Here is a 10,353-nt window from a genome sequence, read left to right as displayed (position 1 = left end):
TCTCAAGCAGTATACAAGACAAGCTCCAACAGGCTTCTAATAACATTCAGGAGCTTCATACCACCATTTCCATAAGTAATAGGTTTGAAGATCTAGATAAGCATCATCTGACCCAGAGCCACTTCAAGCTCACCCAAGCCCAGGGAATTATAGAAGAATTGTTTTGTTTCTTAGAAGGCAGTATTCCTTCTGGTTGGGTTGTAGGACCACTTTCCCCCTCTCAATATCCCATCACAGGTAATGGCATTCCCTAAAGAAAAAAATTTCGAATTATGATATGGAATCAGGATGATACTTTCAGAGTTCTGGCCAGCAGTCTTATGCTAGTTCATACTTAATAATTGCACTCTGTATATTTTTCAGACTATACAAATAACGTTGCATTGAAAATTTCAAAAAAGGGTGGGAAGAAGACAAGAAACTATCCAAGAAGATGGAGGGGTGGTTAGAGAGTGCTATATCATCACAGCCAAGGGAGTATCAGGAAATGCTATAGAAGGATCAAGGAGGACAGGAAAAGAACATTAGCTTTTCTGTAAGGAGGTCATAACTGATCTTGGAAATAATAAATCAAAGAATGAAAATTTATTATGTGCCTACTATATGCCAGGCACTGTGCTAAGTACTAGGGATACAAAAAGAGGCAAAAGATAGTCCTTGTCCTCGAGGAGTTTACAATCTAATGAGAGAGACAGCATGTAAACAAATATATTTGTGTAATATAAATAAGATAAACAGGAAAGATTTAACAGAGAGAAAGCATTAGAATTAAAAAAGGTTGGGGAAGGCTTCCAGTTAAAGATAAGGTTTTAATTGGGAATTATAGGAAGCCAGAGAGATCAGTAGGCAGAGCTGAGGAGTGTTCCAGGCATGGGGGATGGCCCGTGAAAAATGTTCAGAGCCAAGAGATGGAGTGTCTTGTTCATGTAACAGCCAGGAGGCCACTGTCACTGGATTAAAGAGTATATGTCAGGGAGTAAGGTGTAAGAAGACTGGAAAAGCTTAGGTTATAAAAGGCTTAGAATGTTAAACAGAGGATGTTGAATTTGATCCTGGAAGAAATATGGAGCCACTGGAGTTTATTGAGTAGTGTGTGTGTGTGTGTGTGTGTGTGTGTGTGTAACATGATCACACCTGCATTTAGGAAAATCACGTCAGTTGTTGAAAAGAGGGTGGATTGGAGTGGGGAGACACTTGAGGCTGACAGATCCATCAGCAGGCTGTTAAAATAGTCTAGACATGAGATGATGAGGATCTGTTCTAGAGTGGTGGCAGTGTCAGAAAATGGAGTATATTCAAGAGATGTTGCAAAGGTCAACTCAACAGTCTGCAGCAACAGCTTGGATATGGGGAATAAGAGAGTGAGGAATTGAGAATGACTACTAGGTTGTGAGGCTGGGAGGATTGTGTTACCTTTTACAGTAATAGAGAAGGTAATAGGGCTTAGGGGGAGAGATAATGAGTTCTATTTTTGCATATATTGAATTTAAGATGTCTAATGGACATCTAGTTTGAGATGTCTGAGAGGTAGTTGGAGATTGGAGATCAGCTTAGAGATTGGGACAGGAAAGGTAGATATGAGCATCATCAGCGTAGAGATGGTGATTAATTCCATGGAATCTGGTGAAATCACCAAGGGAAGTAGTAAAGAAGGAGAAGAGAAGAACTCTGTAGGACACCTAAGGCTAGAGGGTGTAGTCTAGAAGAGGATGCAGCAAAGGACGGAGAGAAAGAGTGATCAGATAGGTAGAAGGAGGACTAGGAGAAAGTGGTGTGACAAAAACCTAGAGAGAAGAGAGGTGAAGGTGATCGACAGTGTCAAAGGCTGCAGAGTGGTCCAGGAGAATGAGGACAGAGAAAAGACCATTGAATATGGTAATTAAGAGATCATTAGTAACTTTGGAGAGAGCAGTTTTGATGCTCTCTAGGCACCCAAGAATAAGGTCAGAAGTCAGTTAGTAAGGGGTTAAGAAGAGACTGAGAGGAGAGAAAGTAGAGACATCTGTTGTAGACTGTTTTTTGAGGAGTTTAGCTACAAAGGACCAAAGAGATATAGGGTGCTAGTTAGAGGGGATGGAAGGATCCTCATTTAAAGCAATTTTCAATAGATTGGTGGAGATGGATGGAACCTTGATTATGGTGGATAGAAGAACAAGTGGTTGGTGAAAAAGTAGAGACAGTGAATGTAGGGGTTTGCAGTAAAAGAGTCAGAGCAAGAAGATAAGAATTTCAAGGTGTTTCAGGCTCAAGGGAAGGTGAGCTGTTGGTTTTTTTGGGTATGCTGTAACCTGAACATATCATAGGGTGAGCCAGCAGAAAGGGGAAGGATTAAGATGTATGTGAGGGAAAGGATGACTAATACAATAAAATGATGGAAGGGGTGAGAGAAGGTATGCATGGAGGATCAGCTTTGAAAGGATGAGGGTTCCCTCTTCTTCAGAGACTGGTGGGGGGAAGGAGGAGATAGGAGAAAACACTGAGAGATTTGGAAATGCAGGGAGCGTAATGGAGAGATGGTTTCAATCTTCTAAGTAAAATAATGATCAGGTCATCTACTATAGATTACTTGGATTTCAAATTTTCCCATTTATAGGAATGGATTCATACACAACTTTTCAGGAATATAACTTTTGAGGGTTATAGCTATTATAGATCTACAATTCATGAACATATTTTAAAAATATTTTGAAAATTCTATTTCAATAAAATTGGTCTTTTTGGAATCCTATGCATTTTGTTTTATACATTTAAAATATTAATTTGAGATTTCCCATTTTCTTCTCTACCTAATTTTCCAGATGAGGAAACTGAGGTAAACGGGGTTAAGTGACTTGTCCAGGGTCAGGCAGCTAGTGAGTATTTGAAGCTATATTGGAACTCAGGTCCTCCTGACTCCAGACCAATTGTTCTATCCATTGAGTCATCTAGCTGCCCTAATTTGAGATGATGCCCATGGGGTTTACCAAACTGCCAAAGAGGTGAAGAACCCCTGATATAGATGGATGTCTAATGATTTTTAATAAAAAAATTCAAAAACAAACAAAAAAACCCCATCTACCTGCTTAAGAAATTTCTGTTTCTAGAGTTCACCGGTGTAATATATCCTAATATTAAGGTCCATTCGTTGGATAATTATATATGGACCCCTAAATGTGTGTACATGAGTGAAAAGTCTTAGGCATGTGAAAGAAATAAGCAAGAAATATCAGTATTGTTTTGGTATTGGAATATCTTTAAGAGAGGATACTAAACACTGACTGAAATAGATAAGGGAGGAAAAAAAGCAATGATAAAATAGAAAATGTTCCAATGTTTCTTATTTTATTTATTCTCTGTATTTTACATTACATTTTTGTGTGACTGTATGTATGCTTATATATACATACATATATACATATATATGTGTGTGTATATATATATATACGTATAGTCTGAATTTTCACAAGTGGGTAGTGTCCCTTTTTCCTATCTTACAACCTTCTCCCCCACATGTATGTGAACACATATGTATGGTTCATTCTCTGCATGCATATTTGGACCTCTGTGGCATTGCAGCCTGCTGTAGACATGCAGGCCACTGTCTATGTGGGCAGCATACAGTATGTCCTGGATCTATCCATATGCATGCATACATATATCCCAGCAGCAAGTCGGCATCATTCATTTCCAAAACTAGCATGCATTCATTTTCATAACTTTTTGTTCCATTACAATATTAATGGGATTATCAATGGGAAAGGACAAGAGAAGCATTTTTAATGTTTATCTGACAGTTGCAAATTTCACTTGAGGTTGTTTACTGGGATCTGATTGTTGGCAAAGAGGAGCAGGAGAGGCGGTAAGATTAATGGGATCACGGGAAGAGGAGATGTATTTATGGGCCTTCTGAACACCATCTAAGAGTAATAAAAAGTCCTGCCGCACCCTTCCCCGAGTGAGACTTAAGAAGTTTTAAACGGTGAGAAATGAGGGATTGTTTTAATTAACTTCCATCTAATCCAGGTGGCCTGTTCAAAGTGAATCATGTTGCGTTTATGTCTCAGTCTATTAAAAATTAGACAGTCCTCTCCCTTCCCCCACCTCTCATTTCTCTCCTTTTCTCTCCCACCTGCCCCTGCTCTTTCATCTCTGGCTCTCTATGACTCTTCCTTGCCATATATTTTTTTTCTGTGTCCTAAAATTCCGTAGTACAACCTCAAGGAAAACTGAAGGATGGTGACCTCATGAGCATGACTTGGGGTTGTTAGAGGAGTTGAGGGGAAAGAATTGTGGGGGATACAGCCTTGGTCATTGAACTGTGGGAAAGTTTCTTTCCTCCCTAAGACCTTCTCTCTTCTCCTGCCTGCCCACAGACTCTATTTGTTTGTTTTGCTCTATGGCAGCCAATTGGCACCAAAGACCCTTGAGAGAGTGGCACCTTCACTGTTTGCAAAGATTTAGAAACTGGAGATGTGAAGGCTGAGATGACGGAGCCTCTCTTCCATTGAAACAGAGCCATGGAAATGGACTGTTTTTGATACACTCATGAACTACATCTCAGAACATGGTCTCAGGTAGTACTTGTCCCCGAGTCAGGACTGGTTGGCTGAATCCCTGGGTCAACAAGTTGACATTTCTTGAGTGGTGCCTCTTTTCTTCTACCTCTCTGAGGAGAGGAGAGGAATTATAGATTCATAGGCTTTAGGACAGGACTTTCCACATCCTGGGCTTCAAGCTCCTTCCATTTACAAATAAGGACACTGAGGGTGAAGGAGCTTACCAAAAGTAATGGACATGGTAAATAATATAACTGTAATTTGAATCCAAGTCTTCTGATTTTGAATCCAGAGTCATTTCTACTACAATGTTTTGCTCCCTGGCTGAGGCTACCCTTAATTCAATGATTTCTAGGACATCAAAAAAGTCCCATTACTCATTACTCCTTCCCACCCCCTATACTTGCTTGCTGTTCCCTGAAATTCCAGAGCCAGATTTAGATGCTCATCTCTTTAGATCAAGGCTTTGACCTTGGTTAAGAGGACTTGTACTTACCCAACAGATAAATGATCAAAGGATATGAACAGGCAACTCTCTAAGAAAGAAACCCAAGCTATCATCAGCTATAGGGGGAAAACGCTCCAAATTACTAATAATTTGAGAAATGAAAATGATAAAACCTCCAAGATTCTACCTCACACCTATTGACAAAGATGACAAAAAATGAAAACGACCATTGTTGGAGGGGCTACAAGAAAAGACATTTATGGTTGTTGTCCAGTCATTTCAGTCATGTCTGACTCTTTGTGTGACCCCATTTGGGGTTTTCTTGGCAAACATACTGGACTCCCTTCTCTAGCTGATTTTACAGATGAGGAGCTGAGACTAAGAGGGTCACTTGACTTGCCCAGGGTCACTAAGGCACTATTCCTGCGGCTGTAAATTAGTCCATCCCCCTGGAAGATAATTTGGAACTAACATCAAACTATACAAACCTCCATCCAGTGAGGCCACCTCTACTAGGCTCATACCCCAAACAGATCAAAAAATAGAGGAAAATGATGCATACGCGCAACGAAGTTTATAGAAGCCTTTTTGTTGTTGTTGTAGCAAAGAATTGGAAACAGGGGGAGGGAAGTGAGCATCAGTTGGAGAATGGCTGAACAAATTATTGTGTATGAATATAATTAAATATTGTGTCATAAGAAATGACAAAGCGGATAGTTTCAGAGAAACCTGGGAAAAGCTGTATAATGATACAATGTGAAGTGAGTAGACCCAGAAGAATGATTTTTTTAGGAATGACAATATTTTCCACTTTGAAAGATGTAAGAACTTTAATCAGTCCAGTAACCAACATTGACTTCTGAGGGATTCCTTAAAATATAATGGATAAGAGCTACAAAATTAGGCATATATTTTTGGACAAGGCAAATACCCAAAGTGGATTATTTTTGCTTGGTTATGCTTATTGTTACAAAGATTGTGAGAGTTTTGTTTTGTTTTGTTTTGGGGGTGAGAAGGGTTGGAAAAAGGAGTTAGCAATAGGGTTGCCAAAAAAAAAGAAGGAAAGAAAGAAAAAAAGGCCCATTGAAGCATTTTTAAAAAATGCACCGAAGAGAAGACAAAGAAGTTCTGAAAGCAATATAGAAAAGCAGAACAGCTTTAAAAGTGATAAGATGAATTTATAATATACTTAGAAAAAAACAAGTTGTATGTTATAGATCAATGCTTTGACATGTTAACCTTTTTTGTTCTACTTTAAAAATGGAAATATTCTCTCTCTCTCTCTTTTGATCTTTCCCTCTCCCTTTCCTCTTTCTTTTCTCTCTCTCCTTTCTTTCTTCTCTCTCTCAATGGTGTTTGTTAGATTCGGAATAAAAACTTTTTAAAGAAAGAGGAACTATATCATGATATAGTGACAAGAACAGTAGGCTTGGAATCGGAAAATCTTAGCTTAAGTCTTGACTCTGCCACTTGCTGGTGTGTGACCTGGAGAAAATCACTTAATTTACCCGACCCTCAGTCACCTGATCTGTAAAATGGAGCTAATACTAACGTGTCACTGACCATAAGCGCTGCTTTTACTAAGCCTATAGAAAGACATCGCGCCGCTTTATTAATTATCTTGTGACAGAGTACGGCGTCTGAATTGCCCGCTGTTTGATTGGCTCTATCCGAAGGGAATTTCAATTATATTCTATAAACCTAATGGCAGGTACCTGTTTTCAGCATTTACCACCGCCCTGTGAAGTAATATCCGCTTTTCTGAAAAGTATTTCCACGGTTGATCTGTTTATAATGTGAGAATGTCTACCAATACTTTTTTTGTCGAAGAAGCATTAATGTTACTGTAGCTGACTAAGGACAATGGGCCCTATGTTTTGTGACATTGGACGGCTATTATCTGTCATCACATTTAATAGTGCCACTGCCCTTAGTAGGTCATGGGCTCACAAACTTGATGTAATATTCCACTCCTTTCTCTCCTTTGAATCTCATACACGGGTTGTCACCAGTAGCAAAGTTCGTAGACAACTGGACTTGGAGTCAGAAGACCTGGATCTAATTCTTGCTCAGGTAATAATTTGCTGTGTGACTGAAGTTTAGCACTGTGCTATCGGCATACAGTAGGTGCCTAATAAATGCTAGTTGATTGACTGAACTGGGCAAAGTCAATTATCCCCTCTGATTTTTGGTTTTCTACTCAAAGTTACTTTGTATTTACTTTGTATTTAGAATATCTTTATTTGTGCACACGCTATTTCTCCTGAGTAGAGTAAAAACTCCTTGAGGGCAGGAACTATTTTATTTTTGCCTTTGTATTTTCAGCACTGAGCACACTGCCTGGCACACAAGCATTTTAGCATTTTTCAACTGTTTGATGAATTAAATTGAATCATCTTCCCCGTGCATCAGTTTTCTTAATTGCCAAATGGGGATAATAATATTTCGTCTTTCAACCTCCCATGGTTCTTGTGAGATTTCAGCTGGCTAATATATATGAAATACATTACTATATTAAATTATATATATGTAATATGGATAATTATATTAAATATATATGAGATAGCATGAATGAGGTTGTGGTTGCTCAAGGACACAGAGAAAGAGAGAAGGGGACTCTCTAATTGCTGGGATTACCACCTGGGGGCTCCAGACAAAACAAAGAGATTTTATTGATACATTTTATTTATTGTAGCTGCCCCAAACAGAGATAAAAGATTAAGTGCATCTAGATCATCTTGAATTCATCTTAATACAAAATGAGTCATCAGTGTTCTTTTCGGGAGAGGCTTGGTAAGCAGATGCAGGAAAGAGTCCTAAGCTGAGGCAATGTCTTAAGGAGACTGACCATATGAGGGAGAGAGGAGAAGGGAGGGAGGAACTGAGAGGCAGAAAGAGAGGAGGGAGGGAAGGAAGGAAGGAAGGAAGGAAAGAAGGAAGGAAGGACAGAGAACAAGAGAGAGCGGAGAGAAAAGGGAGAGAAGAGAGGAGAGAGAGACAAAGAGGAGGGGGGAAAGGGAGAGGGAGAGAAAGAGCAGAGGAGACAGAGAGAGGGAGATGGAGAGAGAGAGAGAGAGAGAGAGAGAGAGAGAGAGAGAGAGAGAGAGAGAGAAGTTAGTTTTCCTCTTCAGCCAAACTCCTACTCCCCAGCTACTGTTGGACAGATGACTCTCAATTTTCTGTATCTAGCCCCAGTCTCTCCCCTTAGTTCTAGTTCCACATCTCCAACTTCCTACTGGACATAACTTCCTCAGAGTTCCACCAGCACCTCAAACACAGCATGCCCAAAGCTGAACTTATCGCCATCCCCACAAAACCTCTTCCTTTTCCGAGTTCCTTCTTCCTTATTTCTGTTGCTGGTGCCTACATCTTCCTATTTATGGGGGCTGAAACCTGAGCCCCTTTTTTATCACCTATATTCAATCATCAGGTCTTATCAATTCTACCTTCACAACATCCCTCTTGTCTCTCTGACTCTCTCTAGTCATGTAGCCAATACCCTCATCATTTCTTACATGGGTTATTATAACAATCTCCTAACTGGTTTCTTCCTTCAGTCTCTCACCCTCTCCAAATCATATACATAGCAGCAGAAATAACCTTCCTAATGTACAAGTCTGATTATACTACTCCTTTGCTCAACAACTTTCAATGGCTGTTTATTACCTATAAAATAACATGAAAACTCTTTAGCTTGGCATTTGAGACTTTCCACATCACAGATCCAATCTACCTTTTTAACCTTATTTCACATTATTTCTTTTCCTGTACCGTATGTTCCAAACAAATCAGAGTACTAGCTGTTCGTCAATGTCTGTCTGCCACTTCCATGCAGGTTGGTCCCCGTGCCAGGAATTCATTCTTTCCTGTTAATTACCTAGTGAAACTCCTCTCTCTTCAAGTCTCAGTTTATATGCTATCTTCTCTGTGAAACTTTCCCTGAAGCCTGGCCTTCACCCCCACCCCCACCTGACGAAAATGCTCTCAAACTCCTAAAATGTCCCTAGAACACATTTTCTGGGTCTCTCCTTTCTTCCATCACTTCCTGCTTTATAATATACTTGCATATTTATGTATGTTACATCCCCACTGTAGGCCATAAACTTCATGAAGGCAAAGCTGTGCCATTTTCAGCTTTATATTCCTATCACCCAGTACAGCACATAGTATGTGCTTAATAAATGTTTTAACAAAATTTAATTGAATCATTAATTCAGGTTCTTTCTTAGTAATGTCGTTGAGATTCCATTTCTTCCTCTCCACTCCTATAGGCATGAACAGCGCATGCCTGTTACTTACTTTTTTCGTGAATTCATTTTGTTTTGAGTCCTCAATCACTTCCCAGTAAACAATCCATCATAGGACCTTTCCATGGACAATTTCCAACAAAACCATGAGTGATCACTAATGGAGGAATTGTGATTGACAGCACATGTCAATTTCCTCCCTTGTGGCTTGCCACTTCTTTTAAAAAATAATTTTGGTTATCTTTTGCATTTACATAATCTATAGGTTCTACAAAGAAGCAGAGGGAGTGTCTTCTCATACCTCATTTTGGTCATTATAACTTCAAAGCATTCAATTTTTGGTTGTTGGTTTTTACCATCTATACTGTTTTTCTGGGTCTGCTTACTTGCAGATATTTCTATGTTTCTCTGTATTCATCATATTCATCTTTGGCATAGTAATATTCCATTATATTTATTCATTACGATTTGTATAGCCATTCCCTAATCAATGAGTGACTATTTCCATCCCTACCCCTCTTTTTCTAGTTCCTTGATATCCCAAAATGTGATGGCATAAATTTTTTGGTGTACATGGGCTTTTTTATTTTTTGCTACTGAACTCCTTGAGGTTATATGCCTAGAAGTGAAATCCCTGGATTAAAGATGTTTTTAATCATTCTCATTGTATAATTTTAAATTCCTTTTGACAATGATTGGACAAATTCACAGCTCTACCAGCAATGCATTAATATACCTGTCTTTCCCCAACCCCTTAAACATTAACCATTCCCATCTCAAGCCTGCTTTGATTGCATTTATCTTATTATTCGTGATTTGGAGCATTTTCATGTAGTTGTCAATAATTTGCATTTCTCCTTTTGAGAACTGTTTGTTACAATCATTTGAGCAATTATCTATTGGGGAATGGCTTTTAGTCTTATATATTATTGTTAATTTTCTATATATCTTGGATATTGGATATTTATTAGAGATAATTTGATACACAGTTTTTTCTATAGTCAAATGTCTTCCTTCTAATTTTAGTTTTTTTAATTTTGGTTTTTCAAAAGTTTTTTCATTTCATACAATTAAAATCATCCATTTTATCTTTCATAATCTCCATCTTTTGTTTAGTTAAGAA

At 38.7% G+C, this 10,353-nt stretch overlaps 1 pseudogene; it reads left to right on the top strand.

Moving 5' to 3' along the window:
* The window catches only part of LOC118829879, a 40,787-nt pseudogene extending 40,533 nt beyond the window's left edge, over positions 1-254 (top strand).
* The last annotated feature ends 10,099 nt before the right edge of the window (positions 255-10,353 follow it).

This window comes from Trichosurus vulpecula, chromosome 8 (assembly GCF_011100635.1).
Source record: "Trichosurus vulpecula isolate mTriVul1 chromosome 8, mTriVul1.pri, whole genome shotgun sequence".
NCBI classification, from domain to species: Eukaryota; Metazoa; Chordata; class Mammalia; order Diprotodontia; family Phalangeridae; genus Trichosurus; species Trichosurus vulpecula.
This window is presented reverse-complemented; position numbering and strand designations above follow the sequence as displayed.